Below are 25,123 nucleotides of genomic sequence, written 5' to 3'. Positions count from 1 at the left end.
AAAAAAAAAAAAAAACCCAAACATAGTTTGGAGGTTTATTTCCATGTCACATAGGACCTTTTCAGTTTAACATCTAAACTCTTATGTGACAAGCCACAGAAATTAATGATGTTTTAAATACAAGAAAATTGATAATTTAGTTTATTTTCTCTTATTCCTCATACCTCCCTGCATTAACAGTCATAATACCTGACACAGTGGAATCTGACATTTACATAACACTTTCTTAAATTTAGAAGAGAGACATGAAAAACAGTTATTCAGAAAAAAAAAACTGTGATATGACAAATACTGTGTTTTAATTATTCCAACTCTTATACTATTTATTGTATACCATAAAGCTTTAAGCTGATCTTCCCACTGATCTCAGTAATAAAACCTATTTGTACCAGTAGCACTTTATGACTCTGTATCTTCCATCTCACTATTAGAATTCAAATTTCAGTCCTAGACAATGTCATTAAAATCCCACTTAATGAAAGGTAAGTAACATATATAAAGACAAAGTCTGCAACTGTAATGTGACATAAAGCAAATGTCTCTGTTAAGTCCATCATTTTTGTTAGGCAGATGAGTTATAAATGAACAAATTACAAATGGGCTAAGCAGACATTACTTCCATCTATACACTTGTTCTTCCCTGTCTTCAGGCCATTGTGGCTTCAATGCCACTATTAAATTACACAGTAAATACATAAAAATGTAATAACTTCTTCAATGGCAGGAACAGAGAGCTTGGCTGTCTAGGGCTTCAGCATAGGAAAAACAGAAAGCAGAATCAGCAGTGGTTTTACCACTCCTGAACAGATTTATAGATTACAGTTGTAAAAGATTTGCACGAGAAACTTAAGATGGAGGAGAGAATTCAACTGGGTATCCCAAAATAATACTGTATTCCTCTGAAGTATGCTTTTTCTTGCTTCACTGGAAACCATGGTGGTCTATAAAAACTAACCAGCTGCAAAATTACACATGAACCTTCAGTACTATACAGCAATAGTTTCAGTTTAGGACAAAGAACCAGACATTATTGAAGGTCCCTTCTGTTCCATAGGGAATACTGTTTTAAAAATAGACAAACAGCTGGCAGTACAAATACCTAAGGAAGGACAAAATGCTGCTGTTTTCACAAGTAAACAGTTCAGCCTTCTTTGAAATGCATGTGTAATACTGGTTTCTAATCTCAATAAGATGTTGAAAAATTATGGGAATTTAAAAACACAAATGAAGAAACCCTTATACAAAGAGAAGGGATAGAGAGATATGCTCAGGATTGCAGAAGAGGACATAAGTAAAAGAATGAAATTATATATATGATTCCTGCAAAGGAATATAGGAACAACTACTGAATGTAAAAATGATAAATCAAAATTATTAGAAAAAAATATTTCCGATAGCACATAATTGGACTGTAAAAGTGGCTATTAAAGCTAAAATGAGGTTGGCCTAAAGCTAAAAACAAGGTGGCTTTACATGAAAATTTTATAGATGATTACAATTTTATCATTATTCCAGCAAATTTCTTTAAAGAAATGTTACAGTACAATTTATTATCAGTCTCCAACTATAAAAAGAGAAGGCCTCCTTCACAGGTCACAGGTTCCCAGCAGCATTCTAAGAGATGTCTCACAATTTCTCTGAAATTTTTTGCCCTTGTTGTTATCAAAAAGGCCACAGATAATATCCAGTAGATTAATTTTTTTTACTTCTACCTTATTGCATTCTCTATCAATATTAAAAAACAAACATGACCTTAGGATCAGATAGATGGAGAACCAACATGAACATTTTGTATAGGAAGTCCATTAAAGCTAACAGTTCACTATCATAGCATATGGATGGCTTGTTGGTAATAACAACATATATTGTATCATAACATATCATACCATATAAAAATCCTTGAAAGTAATAACACAATTCAAGAAAAAAAACAACAAATCTTTTCAATGAATATGTTCTTTAATTTTAATATTTACTGTGTACTTAAATATTCCATTACAGAATGCAGAAAAATAAAACGTCGGTTTGTTTACAATCAATTTTACACATGCGGGGGTAGGTGCAGACCAAATCTGAACAGGGATGACAAAGAAGCTTTCTGTTACTTGTTGCAGAAAAGTTTATGATACCAACTAAGTGACTGATGAAATAGCAGGTGAAATTTATTATCAAAAATTGTAGAAAAATAAACCTGGAAAAAAATTATTATGAGCTTGTAGGCACAATGATAGGTTCTGAATTGACCACTTAGGAATAAGAACTATGGTGTACTGAAAATAATTCTATGAAACTGTAAGCTATTGAAAATGTTAGGAATTGCTAGGAAAAGTACAGAGAACAAAACAGAAAATCCTATTCTAACATCACATAAAACCCTATTTCATTTGCATGTTGAATATTGTATGTAGTTCTGCTTCTCCATATAAAAAAGGCTACATTAGGCCTAGGGAAGGAAAACAAAAGATCAAAGTTACTGTTTCTGAGGAACTGAGGACCAATTAAATAGACTGGAAATCTCTTTTTTTGGGAGTTGAAATATATGTATTCAAAAAATGATTGGACAAAGACATGGAAGAAAATCTTATTGAGAGACAAAGAGCAAGTACTTCAGCCATGCATCACTGGAAACAGGGAAAGTACACTGGGATTACCTCTGTCTCTTGATTTATCACTGTATACTTCACCATTTTTTCCTTAAACATTCATTATTGTCTAGTATCAATATGCCATGGGCTTTCGGTCTCACTGTAAATTTTTATGCTAATGTTTTGTGATAAGGAACCTCATATTGTTCAAATTGCAGTTCATGTTTCTTTATGAACAGAAAGAGTAGACCCTGTCTGTACAAAAGGCTGAGCAGTGCCCTGAACAAAAATTAGCCGAAAGATATCTTGTGGAATGCAAATTAGCATGTTATGGTGGAAAATAGGAAGTACAGTGAAAAGCAAGTGCAGCTGCCTCAGAAATGATCAGAATAACATAAGGATGAATCTTGTGAAAAGATGTACCATGAAATGAGGCAAAATACCATAAAACAGCTTGAAGAAAGTCATTAAATGTAAAAGAAAGAAAAATAGCTAGCAGAAAAGGAGAATGAAGAACACCTTCTTCACTTTTCCAGAAAAAAAAAATCATATCTAGATAACAAAAGTTTAAATAAAATTAAGTAAAGGGCAAGATAGGAAGAGAACAGGTTAATGACTATTTAGAAAATGTAGACATATTCAAAGGAACAAGGCCTAATTAAATTCACATTGCAGTACTTAAAATGAAACAGTCTTTGAACTATTAGCAATTATCTTCAAGAACTTATGGAGGACAAGGGAGGTCCCAGTTGACTGGACAAGGTCACATGTAATAACTGCCTCAAAAACTGGAGAAAAAAGGACCCAAGGAATTATAAAAATGCATGTGTATATAATTTGTCCCCTCAAACCGGGAAAGTGATATACTTTATCTTCCTTTACATCAGAATATCCTTTAACATCTTTACCTAAAATTGTCTTAAGTCTTGGTAAGGAAGACATGGTAGTTGTCTACAAAAGAATCAATGTGCTACCAATATTTTAAAAGTGCAAGAAAATTGACCTGTGTAACTATAGGATTTTAAAGCCAACACTGATCATAAGCAAAGTAATGGAACAGCCAACACAGAAGTTTATGTCTAAAGGGTTAAAAGACTAAAATATAATTAACAACATTTAACGTGGTTTTATGGAAAATTGGTCATGTCGTACAAACAATGAGTTTTAGATTATAAACTTGGTTGACACAGTATGGATTCTTTCAACCATTTAAATTAGCAACACATGACATCCTAATTAAGAATTGACATCATAGAAAATCAATTTAGCACTTATTAAATGGATTAAAATTAGATAATGATAGTATCTCAAAGCATAAATGGGAATAAAGAATATAATTAGGTAATAGAACTGCTTCAACTAGCTTAGTATATACTCTTTTAGCCCAATTCTAACAATTTGTTATACAAATGATATTACAGAAAAATAGTTAATCAATAGCAGCCAGAGTATTTTCAAGATGGTGTGGCCCTGTGTGGATTTATTGCTGGAGGTGATTTAGAAATTAAATTGATATTTGCATTTTAAGGAAAGGTACAGCATTGAAGAAACTTTCAGGATGGAGTATAGTGGTCACACAAGGGTTCCATCCCACAGAAGTTCCCTAGGCAACCTTAGATGTTGGCAATGCCAGGGGAGCTTGGTGTGCTGACTCTAAGAGAAACTGTACGGAGGGTGGAGCGGAGTGGAGACACTGCGGCCAGGCTCTGTGATAAGATGGGAACTGGAAGGTACTATGGAACAATGAAATGGAGACTCACCCTGATAATTAGGATATGTACCTGGTCAAAGACAATGCTACTGTTCAAAGATACAATAACCGATTTAGTGTGTGTAATGATGTGTAGTGGAGTACATGGGAATGGGCCCACAGTCTGTCACCTTTTTGACAAAATACTATCCTTGGGTCAACTTTGCTCATTATAATCTCATTATAATACCAAAAAACACACCTCCGTCCCAAAGCTACCCACCTCCAAGGTGCAACCACCCCTCACTGAGCTTGCGCTCTGGATTTCGCTTGGTCTATACCTTTAAAAGCAAAGCGAGAAACTTTTACACCAATTACAACAAAGAAATATATGACCAGAGTCACTCAAGCTCCACCTGTAAAGTAAGAAATAGTATAAAAAGGCTTGAGAGAGGAGGGATGTTAGGGAAGATACCATCACAGACCTGCTCTGACATCTGGGATCAGTCGATGGGCTGAGCCTCTCTCTCCGCCCTCATAGGGATGCCTTTGGGTAAGATTCGAACACTTGGCTATACCAAGTGTTTCCCCGGGAGATTTAGAAACCTCTATAGAGTTGTTTTGTGATCTAACGTGTTTGTAGCCAAGCTATATTACTCATATTCTTGCTATTTGTACCACCTTTATAAGCAGTAGTTCTATCACTGGCAATCCAAAAGAACTTGTGCCTCTGTTGCATTAATAAACTACACTATCCATTAATCTAGCTGTAAGAGTTCTCATTGAACGTGACCAGATTCCTTAAGGGTGACCATGCTGGTTCATGCAACGCGGCTAGACTGAAAGTGTATGGAGTTACAAGCGCATCCATAATAGTTGGGATTCAATATATACATATATATTATATGTATATATTGAACACGATCAGACTTGTAATACAGGAAATTGGGTATCACTCAGAATCTAAGACTAGCCACACCCAGCCCTTCTGATATCTGAGGACAAGCTGGAACGCAAGGGAGTTTATTTTCTGCCAAATTGCTCAGTCCTTTAACGCGACAACCTGTGGCATATATTGTATGTGTACATGTCTTCTTGTGTGTATGTACCCACAAAAGCACTGCTTTTTCTCATACTCTTCAAAGGAAAAAGCAAACATCAAAATTTCAAGCCTATGGCAGCTGAGAATTTTGTAAAATAAAATTAATGTTAGATGGGAGGACCTTATTTTTCCTGAGTATCCACTTTTGTAGCTTACAATGGGTGTTCCTCCTCTTTAAAGACCAGAAGTGATGAGTCCAGTTTCACCAAACAAAATGGAAGATTAAAAGGGATGTCATGCATGGGATGTCTTGGAGCTTCAAGTTGGGTATGCTTCTAATGCAGGTTATAGAAGTAGTCAGTGGTGAGTTGAAAATGTTAGCTTTGGAAGCTATCCATGGATATGGATAAAGAGGGAGAAAGATGCCTTGGTAGTATTTGAAATCAGAGAAGTGATTACTCTGCAACTGAACATACCAATACTAGTGCGGTGTGGACTTCCGAATAACTTAATTTTACTTTATTCTATTTCAGTAAAGAAGCAAGAAGGAGGAAGTGTTGCTCTAAAAACATTCTTCTGAAGGGAAAATAAAAAAAAGAAAGAATCTTTAGGCCCTACATTCCTATATTCTATCCTTGCAGGACAAATCCCGCCCTTCAGAGTTGCACTCCATCCAGCAACTTTTAGCATTTTTTGTATGTACAATTGAATGTACAATTTCCACTGAGATCTATAAGAAAAAGTTTCTCTCTTTGTTTAACTTTGAGACTTTATTGCATGTGCCCCCCTGCAGTCTACAAAGAGTTTCCTGTTATTCTTATCTACATCTTGTATGATTATAATTTTTTTGCTGTGCCTCCTTCCTTCTCTGCTCCTGTCCTCTCGTCCACCTGAGAGTCCTGGGCTGTGATTAAGGAAGACACAGTTTCCTTCTCTTTCCAAAGATATTGACCTGATCAAGACTTTAGCAACAAGGACAAGGCAAAGAAGCCTTTTTCCTCCCTAATATAACACACTTTGTGAGGAATATAACCTAGCATAAAACCACTCTGCAGACAAATAAAAGAAGCTTCAAAGCTTAGAATTCACTGTATAAGATATTCCATATAACCATACGAAAACAGTGCATACCAATATTTTGTTGGAATAGTATACATACAAGAAAACAAACAAACAAACAAACAAACAAATATTAATGTGTTCTTTTCACTGAGAGTAATTAAACAACTGAAAATTCACAAAAGCATGTTACAGAGTCTTCCTGGGCATTTTTAGCCATCTATTTCACTTTGCATAGATAGACTGGACTTCTCAGTTGGAAGATTCCATTCAACAACTTGTTTTTCCACTTTCACACCCAAAAGAAGAAGGAAGAAGGATCGCTGGGGTTATGCTGGGGATTTTAAAATGGGGTTTTTTTGGTGAAAAAAACCTTCTTCTGAATATTGCTTGTCTGTGGGGGTTAACTGCACAAACCTTAAAAACCCAGCAAATTGCTCCAAGAAAGTCCTGTGCCTGTTACAATTATGTATAACCAAGCTTAACTATGGCTTTCATAAAGTCATCAGAGTACAAGTAAAATACTTTACCTGTTCATCACAAAGTTATTTGCCTAAAACCAAAAATAAGTGACTTTAAATTGTTTGACAAGTAAAGTGTTACTAACATTATGCCTGTTTGTTTTGTTTTTTTTTTTTATTTATTTCCTTTATGTTTCCATGCACACTGGAAAATACTATGATCTTACATGAAGTGTGTCCACAACAGTAAAACTGTTACGCCTTACTTGTTCTATCCTGTCATTTAGACCACTTATAGCACCAATTTTGTAGTTTCCAAATTATTATTAACATTAGTAAAACTCAGAATTTTGTTTTAAATGCTACAGTGAACTTGAATCTAAATACAAGAACCTAAAAACTAGATCTCAATGAACACTTATTCTGACAGTTACCTTCAAGGGTGTAAAGCTGCCATCCAACACGTGTCTTGAGTCCTTGAGAAAGTTGTGTGATTTCTACATACATTTACAATTTGATGCAATGCATATATACAGAAATGGTACACTGAATATTATTAACTTCCAGCTTGGAAAGAAAAGTTCTGAATGTGTGCCAGGGTCATGCCCACCATGCTTTCCTGATTACCTTTCATCCTAAATAGAGATTATATGTGTTGCTCTGAATAACTCTACTTTGTGTAGCTTTAGTTAAAGTGATCTATGCCAATCAAATTTAAAAAAAAAATTCAGACAATTTTTCTATGCCTTCTAATATGATTCTCCTAGTTCCTAGGGGATGGGATGCAACAGGAAAAGATTTATTATACAACACGAGTGAATGACAGTGGTTTTAACTCATTGCAACATCCTGAAATCTTAGACTTAGACTGGGGGAGAAGCTGAAAAAAGATTATAGCATTTTCGTTTTTTCAAATAGTGCAAGTAAGAGGGGGGGGAAATGTAAATGTACATTTATGTTGTTCCTGTCAGTATACATGTTCTGGTGAAAGAACACCAATACTCCATCCAAAAGTCTATACTTCAGAGAAGCAAACAGATCAGGTATAATCAGCTTATTTTATATAATTGCAATCTTGGCAGATGAGAAGAGAATCCCAACAAATAAGTTGTGCCCAATTTTCTTGAGCACATTTTGAAAATGAATAGAAATTAAATAAAAAGTAGAATGTTTTCTTTGACATCCAGTTCTTGCTAAAATCCTTTAAATTTCCTCCTGTACAACTGTAAATAGCACAAGAGGAACCTATGGCAGTGGTTCCAAGCAGTGGATTAGATTTTGAATCAAACTTAACTGTTTATGATAATATTTGGAATCATGAGTCCAACAAAGTTCAATTGCAAGCTTAATAAGCTTGAGGAATGTTACTCACCGAAATGCAGTAATCTTTTCTACAGCATACTAATACAACACAATAGAAGCATTAACAGGTGCAAGGTTTTTATCCTGTTCTACATAAAGGTGACTGTACAAAACCATTTTTTGCTAACTATTTCATAGTTAGCATGTTTCATAAAGACCATATAGGGATTAGAAAATAAAAAGTGGCAACAAATGTAAGACCTTGGAACCATCAAAGACAGTTAGATTGAAATGTGGTGAGTGCTGCAGATGATAGGAAAAATCCAAAAGGTTTATATACTTTTTTTTTAAAGTGTTTGAACTCTTAGTTTCTGTGAGGAAGGCTATGCAAATACACACATGCTAGTATCACTCCCTGGCATCTAGACAAACCCAAACATACTCACTGCCTGAGGGAAATGATCCTAACTTTGTTTTTCTTTCAAAGGAGAGGAGAAACACATCAACAGGCATACTTAGAGACATAGACTGGAACTAGCTCAGATCTGTATTTACAAGGAGTCATATACTTAATTTATTTTATATATTACAACTGATACTGATAGAATAGCTGCAAAACATTAATTGTTTTATTGTGTGTTCTAACTGTAAGGATTTTGTTTTAAATAGTACTCTACTTTCTAAAAGTTCCTTAAGCACTATGTCATTCTTTGGACACTGAAAGGAAAAATAAAGATCCTTTGAAAACGCTCTACTAATACCAAGCCTACAGCTGAATTGTAAAGGAACTGCTCTTTTAAAATCTTTCCATGAAAGGTGCATCATTTCTTACTCAGGAAAGGATTGGCCATGGCTATGCTGGCCTGGAAAGTTCAGAGGAGGGGGGAAGGTACAAGGCAGTAGAAGACTGGTCTGTAATTAAACCAAAAATTACTAAAAATGTCATAAAATACAATTTTTTAAAGCTGCAATATCATATTACAGACCAAATCTGTGGACAATGAAGGTCATTTGTACTGCTCTCCAAATTGAATTCCTTTCTGAAAATATACTATGATGTTATTTACTGCATTAATATGATGTTTTTCACCTACAGTCAGCACATACTATACGGCTTCATCTGCACAAATACCACATTTAATGTAATTCATTACTCTTTGCACTTAGAAATCTTCACTGTACAATGTTCTATGAGCTATGTTCAGAAAACACCAAGACTGTACTTTTTAGAAGATCCATTTTCTAGCAAATGTCATTAATTCTTCGTGATTAAAATAAAATTGAGTAGTACTGCACACTCAGAAGTGTTTAGATGCAAAACAGAGCATGCAAGCACACATAATACTAAATTAGATAACTTTATAGCTTTTTGTTAACCTAATTCAGCAACTCACACATTTAATAAAGAGTCTGAATGAATCTTACTTTTATATACTACCATATATACAGTAAGTACATTAAATGAAAAAAAGCCTAAAAATTGTTCTTGACAATGTTTTGGATTATGAACTATTGTTTTTCTCAAATTTCATAGCAATGTAAAGATAAATCATTATTTCATCTTGAATAATAACCCACTTTAATCTAAATTGCTAACAAAACAAGATAGCAGTGTAAAAAGGCTGCTGTGGAGGATATGCTGACTTCGTAACAGGTGGAGGTGTTCGCATGTCAAATCAATTTCAGTCGAAGTGTGACATTAATGTCTGTTTATGAGCTGAATGGATAAATCACACAGATGGTGTAAGACTTGGAAAGAATAAGGTATTGAAGAATTTCGAAGCAACTCTTCAGTGAAATAAATCAATTCTTTACAGAAGATCTTACTAATAGATATCTGTGTGTCTGAATGAAAATCTTCAGCTGTTGCTTAATATTTCCCATAGATCTTATTTCAGGAACAAGTACCAGGATGAATTGTGATTTTAACAGTATTTGGGATTCAAATTTAATTGTCCATTTGAAATCGTGTGACATTAGGAATTATTTCCATTTGGCACTTGGTAATCAACAAAGTGACATTTAATACATTCAATAAATGCTATAATGAAGGCACAAATGATGCAGAAACTGTTTAATGACCCAAACCTGACTACATCTTTTATCTTTTCATGGTGAAACTATGCAAAAAAAGTGTATCAATAGCCTCACCAAAATCCTAAAAGCTCCAATTGATTTTAGTGAGACAATAATAAGAATCTAGTTTAACTTAGAAGGATGGAAAAATGCATATGAACAAGAAATCCCAGATTTTTTTTAATCTCAACAACTGATAAAATGAATCTACTATATAAAAATATCATGAAGCAGGTTGTTTTAAATTCCAGTGCAGCACTTATAAGACACCAGTTTTACAAAATAAGCTTACACACTGTACTGGGAATTAGCAGTGGTGGAGGAGGTCTACAGTGACCTGGATAATTATCAGCCCTCCAAGGATCCAGATGACACTCAGTGCAGATGAAGGTTTGTATGGAGCACACTGATGTCATACACCAGCACCCTAGTGACAAAGGACTGGGCCAACACTGAGGCACCGACTGTATATAGACTGCCCTGCCAGCTCCAGCAAATGGAAGATAATCTCTATTCCTCCTCCCCCTGGACCCTATTGGCTTGCATCTCAGCTATGGAAAGACTGTCCCACCAGGGCTGGCCACTCAAAGGAAATGTGGAGAATATCTCTCGCTCCTTGTCCCTACTGGGCTTAACCCACAACACACACACAAATATCCATAACTAGGAAAAGAAAAACAATTTCATGATGAAGTTACGCAAATTAATAATTTCAAAAACTTAGGAAACTAAACAACAGGTTTTAATTTATTTGGGTATTGATATAACACCATACGTGTAGACTTACCTAAAATATCTAAAAACATACTGCATGTTTTCACTGAGAAATACCAAAAGAAACATGAAGGCTTTAAAAAAATACAGCACAGAGCTGTTCTTGGAAATGCATAAAGAAAGAAGAGTTGGTGCGCGGTTCTCTCTCTCTTCCCACTGTCACTTTGCTATGTAAGTGTTTTCCTCCAAGGTTGTTCTTAGGCCAGCCACTCTACCTAAAGCTCTATTGCTAAATAAAGCAGGGACAAGGGTGAGCTTGAGCACTGGATCTCCAACCACCCATACGGTGTAAGCTTCCTGGTGATGCCTACCAGCACTCTCTGAGCCATTGCATGGCCATGATTAAGGGGACAGCAAGCACCGGGGACAATTCCCAATAAACTGGATGGACAAGACTGCACCAAATTTTCATCTCTGTATTCTACAAAGTCCTCCAGCACCACTCCACAGGCTTTATATCTTCAGACATACCTCACCACATCCCAAAGTGTTCAGTGTATATACTCTCAGTTTCTTGCTATGAAAAAACGAATCATGGCCTGCAATGCAGCATGCACATCACTAACACATTGAAACACCACCTTCTTGCCCTGTCCTAAGACACATACGTACAAATACAGTCATACACACGATTTGCCTGTGGGTAAACAAGGCGCCTCCTTAGGGCCATGTTATGTGGATGTATCCTCAGGGCAAGAACACAGCCTCTGGCCACATTTTTAGTAATACAAATGCAGTCTCAAGGTAGTTTCTGGATTGCAGCAAACTTCACATTGTCTCTTCTGGATCTTTATGGGAAAAAAATAAATTGCCAGTTCCCTTTTCCTATAAGGAGTCCCCAACTGCTGGTGTGCTGTAAGATTCCTTACAACTCTGTGCATTCCAGCTCTCTCTGAGCTGGTCCTAGACGAAGTTATAGAAGTTTGTCATAGGAAGGGATGCTCAGTGAAGGTGTTTCCTCCCCATTCTTACACATGACTTTTTTTTCTTTTTAAAGAAATACTATTTACTAACATACAGCAAACTGTTAACAAACAAGGTATCATCACAGTTTCCTAGATTATTTCTCACAAAATTATGAAAGTCAGAGCCAATTTTTAAAGTTATCTTTGCATCTTCTTTTTTTTGACAGATAGCTACCTTACAACCCACCTTTTTTCATTATCTGATAGTGCCGTGTTTGATTGTGTTGTATCATAACGCAGAATAGATCTCTAATGATAAAAATATACATGTTCTGTTTGTGAGCTGTGAAATATTGTGTTATGGATTAGTAAAAAGATTTACTACATTAAATGATATACAGGGTATTTTTGTCACCAAATAGAAAGTGGAAAAACACAAACAAAAAATGTTATGTAGTTAAGTTACTAGGTAAAGGAATTACTTAATAGGTAAAGAAACTCAAGGGCAGCCTTGGCTGCAGTGTCCATGAAATGGTGGAATTCAAGATCCTTAGGGCAGCAAGGAGGGCGCACAGCAAGCTCACTACCCTGGACTTCAGGAGAGCAGACTTTGCCCTCTTCAGGGATCTGCTTGGTTGAGTATCATAGGATAAAGCCCTGGAGGGAAGAGGGGCCCAAGAAAGCTGGTTAATATTCAAGGATCACCTCCTCCAAGCTCAGGAGTGATGCATCCCAACAAAGAGGAAGTCAGGCAAAAACACCAGGAGGCCTGGGTGCATGAACAAGGAGCTCCTGGACAAACTCAAACACAAAAAGGAAGCCTTCAGAGGGTGGAAGCAAGGAGAGCTAGCTGGGGAGGAATACAGAGAAGTTGACGAAGCAGCCAGGGATCAGGTCAGGAAAGCTAAAGCCCTGGTGGAATTAAATCTGGCCAGGGACATCAAGGGCAACAAGCAAAGCTTCTATAGGTATGTTGGTGATTAAAGGAAGACTAGGGAAAATGTGGACCATCTCCGGAAGGAAACGGGAGACCTGGTTACCTGGGATATGGAGGAGGCTGGGGTACTCAACGATTCTTTTGCCTGAGTCTTCACTGGCAGGTGCTCAAACTACACTGCCCAAGTCGCAGAAGGCCAGTGCAGGGACTGGGAGAATGAAGATCAGGTTTGAGACCATCTAAGGAATCCAAAGGTGCACAAGTCCATGGGACCTGATGAGAGGCCTCCGCAAGTCCTGAGGGAACTGGCGGATGAAGTTGCTAAGTCACAGGGGTTTGGAACTAGATGATCTTTAAGGTCCTGTCTAACCCAAACCATTCTATGAATCTATGACTTACATTAGAGATATAAAACTAAGTAAAGATCAAAATATCTATTATAACTCATGCCAGAACATATTTGTGTTCAAATACAAATATGAATTATACTAATTATCAGATTAATTGCTAAGACAATGCAATAAAAAGGGAACCTGTTTTATAACTATGTCTGTTAGACCTCTCAAAGCACTACTGTTGTTTTCATTATTGATCTGTTTACAAGTAAACAACACAACAAAATTACAAATAATTCTACACAACATTGACTGGAAAAATATTTTTTGAAGTCATGTCTACTAGCAATATTATATTTTTACTTTTCATTGGAAATTATTTCTCAAATTTTTAAAAAAATGTTAAAACCAATCTTTAAAGTTGGAGACAGAAAGTGTCGTAAGAGCTGGGCACATTTTTACAATAAAATGAAGAAAAAATCTTTTATCTGTGAGTAAGATTTGAATGGACTTCAAATTGCACAGCAGACAGTGACTATGAATAGATTTATATATGTAAATATATAAATATATGTACATAGATGTATATACATGAATATTTGTATTTAAATTAATTTTATTAAATAATGCAGTTACTAGACGTTGTTAAACTATCCCCTTTGTCATTATTTGCTGATAATTAACTGAAAATGTATCATTTCTTGCAGGAGAACTGTTTCATCAGGTGCAATAACCAAATAAGCTTTCTTAATCATGGCTTCACATTGTGATACTCAGAAGTTCACAGGAAGTATATTGCTGGAGATGCCTGCATTCTTTGTAATATTATAATTATTCTTTATTTATGAAGAGGTTATTTAGTGTGTTCCATGTGCATTACTTTAAAGTTTGGCAAAATTTCAATGAACATTCACAAGCTCTAGGCTCATAAGTCAAGTCATGCTAAAGGACATGTAGAAATATTCAGGTGGACCATTGTCCTCAGATTACTGTAGTGTAATCCTCCTCAGAGGATTTGTATTCGTTTTTCAATGGTTAAGTTGCAGTTATGAAGGGTCATAATGTCACTGAAGGACAGCCCTTACACAGGGATTTAAGGTAGATTACTCAGTTAAATCTGTAGTTTAAATTTATTGTACATTGTTTGTTTTAACTTTTCTGAGCATCTCCCTGCAGACATAACTTAACAGACATTTTCAACAATAAGGCAAAAAATAAAGCGAACTATTCCCAGGGTTTTATCATTGGCTTTGATCAAAAGAACACCAGTTTTTATAGCTGGGTGTATCTTAAGAACAAGGATATGTTCTTTATATATTATAACAATAAATACAAGAGGAATTATTTTAAAGTTTTATGTAAAATGTACAGAATTCATTTAGTAGTATGCAACGTATTTTAATACACATACAAGAAAACCACAATATGAAAAATTTGGGGTAAATTTTGAGGTAAGAGAGTATTCAAATCCTTTGAAATTATATTAATACATGAAATGCACTTCATATGTCTATAAATGTATATACATGTATTTTTAAAATTTTAAAAATGGCTACCATGAAGACTTACCTGGAACCAGGATTTTGTGTATAGTGTCTTTTTTGGGTCAAATGAATATGTTTCTTCAGCTTATCATGAGAATATAGGTTTAATATTTTTTTATTTATCAAATTACCCTCTGCTGTTTAATAAAAAGAACTAGTAGTATGCTGACACTATGCATATACACAGAAAATACTGTGACAGTCAAAGTCTGACTCTTAGCACAAGATTATCTTCGATCATTCACATCCTAAATACAAAGTGGTTTATTCACTTTTTTTAAATTTTGATGTCTTAAAAAAAATCCTTTTTTTCCCCTACATTTCTAGATAAGTATTTGCTTCAAGAAAAATGACAACAATATTGCATTTTGCCTTATAGAAGCAAATTAAATATTTAGCAAGGTTGTTAAAGCAATGCTTTCTTTAGAATTTATTGAAGTCGGTGATAACTTATCCCTTTTAACAGCTCATTCACACATTTCTTCAGAAGGATATGCTTAAAGAAAACATAAATGTTAGAATTTGTGGACTTGGTAGTGTTACGTTAACAGTTGGACTCGATGATCCTAAGGGTCTTTTCCAACCTCAATGATTCTAGGATTCTATGAATACCATCCAGGGTGTATAAGTCATCACATCATTTAAACAATTCTTTCGTTATCGCTGCAAAAATGGTGGTTACTTAAAGTAACATAGACAGGAAAATAAACTAAGTGGCACCACTGGGGAGGCAATATGAAAGGCTGACTTATTGCTCATTTAAAATCACATGTTTGATATTTATAACCAGAATACAGGTGTTATGCATAAAAATGCTTATAATTAAGGGCAACATAATTCTCATGGCTTGATCCTTTTAGTGAAAAAATACAGAAATCTGTCACAAAAATCAAATACTTCTATAAGAATTTATGATAGTATTGCCCAAAAGAAAAACTTATTCTATCTGTTGCTGTCTAGGTGTGATATATCTTTCTTTCAGACCACCATTTGCAGAAACTTTACATATTATGGGGGATGCTTAAAAATGCCAAACAATCTCAGTTGTAGATTTTAATAAGACAAACTGAGTATTTCACCACTTTCTGAAATATATAAGGCAAATTAGTAAACTAGAATTATTTTGGCTTAAAGGAGTGAAAGGAGTAACTTCCCAGGTAATGCAGGTGGACGGCTAAGTTCATGGTGCATACACTGTGGCATTTTCTATATGAAAAACAAGTATCAAAAAGGCAGCAAAGGGAGACAGTTTTAACTGGCAAAAAGCTATTGCAAATTTCCATTTACTTAAAATGATTAAGTTGTTCTATCAAATTTTCAACTGAGCTGTATCTGCTAAGAAGGAAAGACTGGGATTTATCTTTCAAAAACTGAGATTCAACTCTGTTCAGTTCAATTGTTTGGGGTTTTTTTTCAGTGGAAGGAACAAAGTACAAAGAAACACCTGCCAGAAGTAAAAACCAAACAAAGAAAAAAAGTCCCCAAAAGATTGGTTAATGGTTACATTTAATTCTTACGTAGATCTTACTAGAACTTATTAGAAAATGCCAGTTTTATTTTTAAAATTTGTTGCTATCTAGTCTTTAAGGAAGATCATCAAATGTTAATGTTTTTAAAAAGTATGGCCATAGTAAACCTTTAATTGAAGTTTAATAGAATCTGGAAATAACATTTATGTTAAAGTCAAACATACTGAATAATTAACCTGGATGAAAAACTATATAACATTTTACTTTTCTATAATACAATAAAAATGTCTGAGCTGTTTTCTACATGGAATGTGTTTAATTATGATGTGAAACTACTTTCCAAAGAAGCTTGACTAGAAGAATAATCTTCACTGACTGAGCTAAAACAAAACAATTCTCTCTTATTCAGAGACAACATGTTATTGTTTCAATGTATAATATTTTTATGCAAAGAGGCAAACAAAGGCTTTCAACTCATGATAAGTTTTAACTTGTTGAGTCAATCACTGAAAAGATATGAACACACATATGCCTAATCAGTCAGACACAGCTGCAATCTGGAGGGGAAGGGAGAGGGAAGCTTCCCAGCCACAGTCATGTCATATAACTAAGAAAGAATACATGTGCTGTATACTGGCTGTACCTAACCAAATTTTAAATTTTGAGAGTGTTTAGATTTTCTGTTTTTTACTTTTTAAATTCTGAAGTTTAAATAATGGAGCACATCAATAAAGATATTCCTCAATGAAATCAGAAAACTAAAAAGGCACAGAGATATCAGGTCAGTAAACCACACTATTTTTAACATACACGTTCTTTTCCAGCATATTGAGAATCTCCATTATTATCACAAAAGAATGCATTACATTAAAAGCTATATTGAAAGAAGCTAATACATTGCTTCAACATTATAACCAAGCAGCTATATGCTAATCCAGATAATAATAATAATCCAGATAATAATCCAGATAAATAACAGACATTGATCATATGTCTGTGGAGGATAATTGAGCATAATGGTACCAAGACCTGCTTGAAGACTCTGAAACATGCTCTTACAAAATAAAAACAGGACATTAGAAACAGAGTTATGCGATTAACATAAAAAAAGGCTTAAAATGCATTTACTTAACAAATGTTTACTCAAAAAATCTGGACTATTTGGTTTTGTTATTTTGTTAATTTAGGAGGGAGAAGGAGAGTTATGTGTCATTACATGCTTACCCCTTTTTGTACTCTTTGCTAAGCCTTTGCTGTTTGCAATTGTTTAATAAAGAATAGTGGCATAGATAGAAATTTGGTCTTACTACATCCTGGTAATATATAAATATGCAATACACTAAACCAATTAAAGCATATCACCATCACAGTATCACAGAATCACAGAATCACTAAGGTTGGAAAAGACCTGTAAGATCATCAAGTCCAACCAGGGGAAAAAAAAAAAAAAAAACCAACAAAAAAACCCAACCAAAAACCCACCACACACACCCCCACAAAAAAAAAAACCAAAAAACCAACAAAACCAAAACCACCCACAAACCACAAAACACACCACCTCCCACACCAAAACAACCCACCCACACCACACAGCACCATGCCCATCAAGCCACATCCCACAATGCCACCTCCACACGCTCCTTGAATACCACCAGAGAGGGTGACTCTACCACCTCCCTGGGCAGCCTGTTCCAATGTTTCACTACTCTCTCAGTAAAGAACTTTTTCCTAATATCCAGCCTGAACCTCCCCTGGCGCAACTTGAGGTGCAACCATGATGTTCGTCATGTCAATGTGTGTTTTCTAGATGGAAAGTAGGTTCTGTCTGCCACCCCAACCATTACACAAAACTCAGGCAAAGATATTCTCCATTATTAAAAATTACTTTAAAACTGTTACAGTAATTATCAATAACTTAGCATGCCTCTTTTTACTCTATTAGTAACGTACTGATGATACTATTTATTCCTTGAAAGAAAACCCAAGGGTGATGAAACTTAGAAATGCCTGCTGTAGGCTTCCCTCCATAATATATTCTAAAAAAATCAGATAACAATATAGGAAAGCTTCCTTGTCTGAAAGTGATTGATAATATGCTGTGCTGGAAATTAAAAGACTGACATTTGCCCATCCACAAAACTAACCTTCACTGTATGGCACTACAAACAGATTCATTCATACAGTATAATGGTGAAACTTTGACAGTTTTCCACAGAACCAAATAGCTTTAATACATGAAAATATTCACATAAAATATGAAATATATTTATTGCCTGTCCTCCAAAAGCACACACTTGAATAATTTGTCTGAGTTATAATACATAGGAACAAAATATAAAAAGAAAACTTAATATACATGAAATAGATGAAAGAAAGAGAGAAGCTTAGAGTAAAATAGGAAGTTCAAAGTTTTCTTTGAATGACTTATGAGTTGTTTTCTTTCCAAGCATTACACTGTACATAATGATTTCCCTGAATGCACGTCTAATTGTGAGAGTCCTAAAAAAGTCTTATTCCCTTAATCTCTTTCAGCACAGGTTTTATCAAATCTCCAAGCAGTAACAAAGTTTTATATCAATATTGGTAGTGCAATGACATTTATAAGCTAGTTGTGTGTTTGTAAAAAACTGCACTGATTTGAGGTTTACTAAGTATTATAGCTGTATGCAAAAAGAAAACTGACATTTATCTGAGCAACTGAAATATGTTTTTGAAAGTATTTTTCTACTCAGGAGGAAAGAAGCATCTTCTTCCAAACAACATCATAATGAGGAGCTTAAAGCTTTACTGCTCAGTTGAACATCAATACAAATTAAGGTCGTAAACTTGACATTTTCAGCTGCTTGCAGGGGCTGATATACTTCCTGACATCTCCAAGAATTCTTAATAACTTCAATTTATATAAAATGCTCAGGATTATGTCACTGAGTCACAAGATTTCTTTTATAACACTGTTATGAACTAAAGGATAGGCTAGTGACATAACTCCATTAGTTTATATAACCATATAAAGGCAGGAATAAGAAGTGAGTTCTAAACAGGCTATGAAACAGCTGTTGTTATACTGGTTATCAAGAAGTCTGGAAGTCAAAAGATTAAATATTTTTATCAGACTGACAGGTTTACAGGCTTGAATGGGAGAAAACTCTCACGCTTAATAAAATTCTAAAACGTTCACGTCTAAAAGTTCAAGTTGACTGTAATCTGCTTCTATGTCAGTGTCGTACAGCTGATAGGAACACAAGCATGGAAGCAGCTTAATGATCAGCTGGCTGCACAATTCACCTTGGATCTTAACAGCCGTAACGCACCTGGTTTTAGATGTGGCACACCCTTGACATGGGTGGAATAAGCCAAACTCAGGCACATTATTCACTTTATCATTCCTGGTTTTGGCTGTGACTGTAGGCCCTATCAGGAAGGTGTCCAGGGCCAACTTCTTGACCAGACATCACCGTTTGATATTGTTACAAGGCATAATGTCATATTGCCATATTGCATTATCCTGACCTGGATATGCATGGCAATGGCTATGTCTATCTCATCCATGTAACAAGTAAATGTATGCTTGGGCCTATATTAAGAAATGGCACAAACCAAATCTTTCTTTTGGTTCAAATCTGCCTAAATAGTACATCAGATCACAAGTTGCTGGGCAAGTCTGGGCATGAGTGGTCTTCACTTGTGGTCAAAATACAATCGAAATGCAGCTCAAGAGGAAAAATAATTAAAAAAAAAGTGCATGATTTAAGAATTACATTAATGAAAAATTATTTGCCTATTGTGTCTAAAAAAAGTCCCTGCTTCAGCCCATGACCAGCAACCGACTGCAAGAAAAGTTTCCTTGTAAAAATACAGTCTTAGCATATAATTTGTAGAAACACACTCTGTCGTTGGTGCTACAAGATTAACTTGTGACCTCAAAATGGTGGTATGTTGATATTAATATTGTTTTCATCCTTAGGATTACACTTTATGCACACTATTTCTATTTAAGTTTATGTGTCATGTTCTTTATATATACAGTGATATAAAAAAGTATCAGGTTTTAGAGTCATTGCATGGCAGGACTGGAATTTAAGTTAGAGCTCAAAAAAAATTCTTTGAATAAATAGTTTACTCATTTAAAATAAGTACTTTTGGTCAACCTAAACCAATTTAATCTGAGTGCTCAGAAGATACCAGGCCCTGTTCTAATGTATATTTAAAACTTATTCAGCCTGAAGCAACTTCTACAAGGGAGACTGGCAACAACTTTCAACAAGATTACCGTTCAGGATGGTTATGTTATTCTTCTAGGAGGTGACATATGAGGATTTCAGATATGTCCTTTGTATGGAGAACTACACTGAAGTCTTTCATAATCTTACTAAATATGCAGGTACAAGAAAAAATATTTTAGAGACATAACTAGAACTTACAGTCCAGTCTTTTAATTTCTTTACTTTCTAAACATGTCTATCACTGAAATTCTGAAAACTGTCTTAATGACAGCCTAAATCTGTTACTTTTAACTCTGAATAAATTTTCTTCTCATTTTTTTTGGTTCTGAAACAAAGCTTGGAAAATTTACCTTTAACACAGCCTTCTACACAAGTAGCTACATACACAAGTATTCACTGAGAAATGTTAGAGTTCTTTGTAATGAAATCTCAGCTGTGAAATACATAGTGTCATTAATTTCTCTGTCTATGGCAGAAAAGAACACCCATTTTAGTGACATTAGTATTTAGTGACATTTAGTGACTATGTATAATAGCATATTTTGTTTTCCTTCTCTTTACTGAATGAAGATGTGTGGAGTGACACCTGGTCATGCTGGCTTCAGTGAGGAAAATTTTCATAGATTTTAATGGAAAGAGGATTTCAGTATAGATCCTTCAATATGCTTAGATGTGGTATTACAATATATCTCTTTCTTCAAGGACAGAACAATTTAAATTTCTGGCCTTTACACAGAAACTGTAGATGCTTTCAGAGAATTCTTTCAGAAATGTATTGAACCATTCTGTTAAGTTGTCTGGGCATCTATAACAGAGAATGAAGGACTTTCAGACACAGTCTACAGAATAGCTTTTTAAGAAAAGTAACCATAGGTGCAGGTTATTCATCAGCGTTTTATATTTTTTAATATGGGTTAATAGCTTTCTGTTTTAGCAACAATAATGGGGTTCTAATATGGTTTAGAAAGTTTAATATCAAAGTTAAGGTTGCCTGTAGCATCTTGCATTTTACTTAGTAATAATGTATTTACATATAGGTAATGTTTAAATTATTTTTGTCTTTATAATACATGACAAGTCATGATGACTTATGGAAAAAATATCAAGGCAACTATTATATTTTCTAACACAGTCGCTGTTTATCAGCTTTGTGAAGTTAACAAGCTAATCTCAACATTAGTTTTACCATCTGTGTTTCCATAGCTCACCTTCCATTGCATACAGTGATACAGGTACAATGGTATTTCTCTGTATTCAAAGCTATTACTAGTAACTATTTGTTGAGGACCTATGTCTGAAATCTTTCTTGTGGATCCAGCTATTGGAGAGCTCATTGTACAGTCCAAGAAGCCTGACTATTTAGACAGACTACAGAACTTTTCTTAAAGTAAATTTCACTGTATTCAAAATCAAGAAATTTGAGTAATAAGAATATAGATAGCACTACATATTTCCGACATTAAGATGTTTCTGAATGTGAGCCAAAGAAGAGGCATAAGAATATGGAAAGAATTGTTCCTCCCTTAATCCCTTAGGCAAACTGTAAACAGGATTAAGTTTACTACTTATATACAAAACCTGTGATGCAGGCATCATTTCATGCCATTTTTAGGTGGGCATACTAATGTAGGATAGGTGAATTGAATCATCAAAATGCTTCTTTATTTCATAATTAAGGTGAGACAAAGCTCAGCTAAAGTAACAACTTTCTATAAACTGCAATCAGTCTATGACACTTTGTAAATATTAATGCAAAAATTGATTGTACTGTAATAGATACAAAGTCAAGATTCAGTCAGTCAATTGTAAAATATTGCCCAAGAGGGTGAGGAGTCATGTTCTAATCCTGAGCAAAACTCAGACTTTTTGGTAAAAAAAGGTTTAAATAAGGATGCCCTTTATTTTGTCTATATAGACCATGTATAAACCATCAAAGCCTGCAGTTTGCTTTCTTTTTAGCTAACTGCATTCACAAAGACAGTGTCTTTGAGGTCACGTCGCAATCTATTAACTTTCTCATCATTAAAATGAGATTCTATTTTTGGACAGGTTCTTTGACTGTTAAACAAAGGGGAAGCAGAATCATCAAGGTATCTTGTGATAGGATAGAGATTTAAGATTTTACACTTGTCCTAAAGCAGGAGACATGTTGAGAGTGCAGATGGATAAAAGTTTTGTCAACAGTAAAAGAAGATGGAAAAATTCTAATGAAACTAATGAGAGCATTGAGGTAAAACAGAAAAAAGTTATAGTTCACCTTCATATTAAGGTATTTGCTACATTTCTGAGATTGTAAACATTTCATATTTTACAATTCTGGAATTAATTTCCAAAACTACAAAAACACAGAAGGACACAAAATTGGTTGTAAAACAAGCCAGAAAGCCAGAATCCAACCGTCAACTGACAACAATATACTTCACAACAGAGATGCCACTACTACTGCAAAATTCACAGTGTATACTTCAGGTGTTTTCAGAAAGTCTCCAGAAATAAGAGGCTGAACTCCATAAATAGATAAGATATCTTCTGTAAGTTAGATAAATACAGAAATGAAAACAGAAGCCTTTAGATTAGAAATACCAGAGAGAGAAATTATAACAGAAAAATAACTCAGCAGATAGAAGTATATTTTTGAACTTTTTCACAGAGGTAAGATGAGACAAAGTTCATAATTTTGGACTGAGGAAAAAATGCAGTGTCAGATACATAACTTGTGCCAATACTCTCTATCCACTATGTACTCACTATTTCCACTTTATGTAATTCACAAATGGATTCTGTAAAGGAAATATATTGTTTTAATAAACACGGTCCCTATAAATGACACAAGTAAAAAAGACGAAACCATGAAAGAAGGGATGAGAAGGGGTGGGATTAACTTAAATACAGAATATGTCATTGCTGTCAAGCAACACAACGTACTTGAGCTGTGTAACTGTATAGGCTGAATGTGTTGCACAATGTCTTAAGATACCTTAATGTCTTAGCCATAGTAATGCTATGGGCCTGCATCTGCTTTTTTACTCACCGCTCTGTAACATCTCACTTAAGCAATTGTGATAGTGTTTCAAGAGCCTCTGTGATGGTACTTTTTCCTTGTTGCTCTCATATTGTTATTCTGATGGACCTGCAAATCCCAGTAGTGTTGCTACGGAGGACTCTCATGGGAAGCGATTCCCACAGTCATGAGAATCACCCCTTCTTTCTCCCCCTCTCCTTACTTCTTGTTTTGTAGATTTCAGTTCACATTAAAGAAAACCAAAACAAGGTGTACAAAAAAATAGATAATAGTAATTTAAATACTCAATAAATATTATCCAACAATATATGCACACAGAAACTTAACAACCTATGAATGCACAAAACTTGACCTAATTAGCATACTTCAATCAGTACCGTGAGTGGGAACAATCAATGGTGAGTTTGAGTGAGTCCCCAAGAAAACTATATAGTACTAGGGAAAAATCATGGTGAAAATACAACCCTAATCACCATTATCATCACCACCTACTTCAATGGAGAGACCACCTGTAGAAGGGTACTAGTGTGGAGAACCAACACGGGGTTTCCTGGCTGACCAGCGGGGACTATTTTCCCTTCTTGTTCCTTTCATTAGTAGAGTTCACAATATGCCATCAGCCACAGACAACACTTATAAAAATCTGCACAGGCAAGCTTGTCTTGATACCCTCAGTGAAATAAATGTATAGTTTACTAAACTTGAAGCTAACATCTACATAACTTTTCACTTTTTATTTTGCCTATTTTGGCATTGAAACAGTAAGGTAACTACAGGTGAAATTAAACATTTAGTTAGGGTGCTTCAGTTTATGGAAAATGTTTAGGGAGAACTCCGACTCTTTTAATTAAGCTACTTTCAGTTACTGAACAACGAACAGTCTCTCAATGTTTTGCAGCATCTTTTGTACAAAAGTATTTTGACAAAATTACTATCAAATCATTTTCACCATATGTGCCCATAAGAAACTATTGAAAATATTATTAACTGGTTTTGCCCTTATCCTTAAGATGAACTAATTAACATGTAAATTAACCAAAAGTAATACATACGTTAATAAGCAAGACCTCTTTCTAGCTGCAGGTCTATGCAACCTACTAAAATGGAAAATTTCAATACATGCATACATACTAACAGATACCAGGTATTTTTTACTAGAATGGATCAACTTTAGAAAGTTTCAAACTGAAGCTCACAGTCAAGAAAAATTAAAGATGCTTATGTTGCCAAGGTTTTAATCTCTTTGAGACAGAAGCAACACAAATGAGGCTAGAGTAATTTAGATCACCTTTTTGGGTTAAGTTTCCACAATCTTATACATCTTCTTAATTTCCACAATCATATACCATATATCTGTTCTGTTGTTTTTGTTCCATGATAATTTTGACTTAGGTCTGTAAAGATTCTTGGTGAGGCATGAAAACAAGTTTTGTAACTACCCAAAAAAGTGTGAGAAAACTAATCATAATTTTCAAATTATATCCAATATAAGGAATTATAGAGGTTAGCAGAATGTAACATCTAAAATTTTTCAAATATGATAGAAATTTCTAGTTTGTATTGACCTTCAAGCAAAAAACATTAGAACAATAACTTTCATTTTTACTTCAGTTTCTTCTTCATTATTTTGTGGGTATTTACAAAGTTATATCTCCATTAACCATTAATTAACAATAGAGACAGTATCAAAACTCTGAAT

The 25,123-nt window shown here is 34.7% G+C and overlaps 1 protein-coding gene across 1 annotated transcript in view; it reads right to left on the bottom strand.

Annotated features, from left to right (window-relative positions):
* CSMD1 (CUB and Sushi multiple domains 1) overlaps nt 1-25,123 on the bottom strand; it is a 1,256,706-nt gene that overhangs the window by 332,923 nt on the left and 898,660 nt on the right. The gene's annotated exons all lie outside the window — the stretch shown is intronic.

This window comes from Gavia stellata, chromosome 2, assembly GCF_030936135.1.
Source record: "Gavia stellata isolate bGavSte3 chromosome 2, bGavSte3.hap2, whole genome shotgun sequence".
Taxonomy (NCBI): Eukaryota; Metazoa; Chordata; class Aves; order Gaviiformes; family Gaviidae; genus Gavia; species Gavia stellata.
Note: the sequence above shows the minus strand (reverse complement) of the source record. Positions and strands in the feature narration are given on the sequence as shown.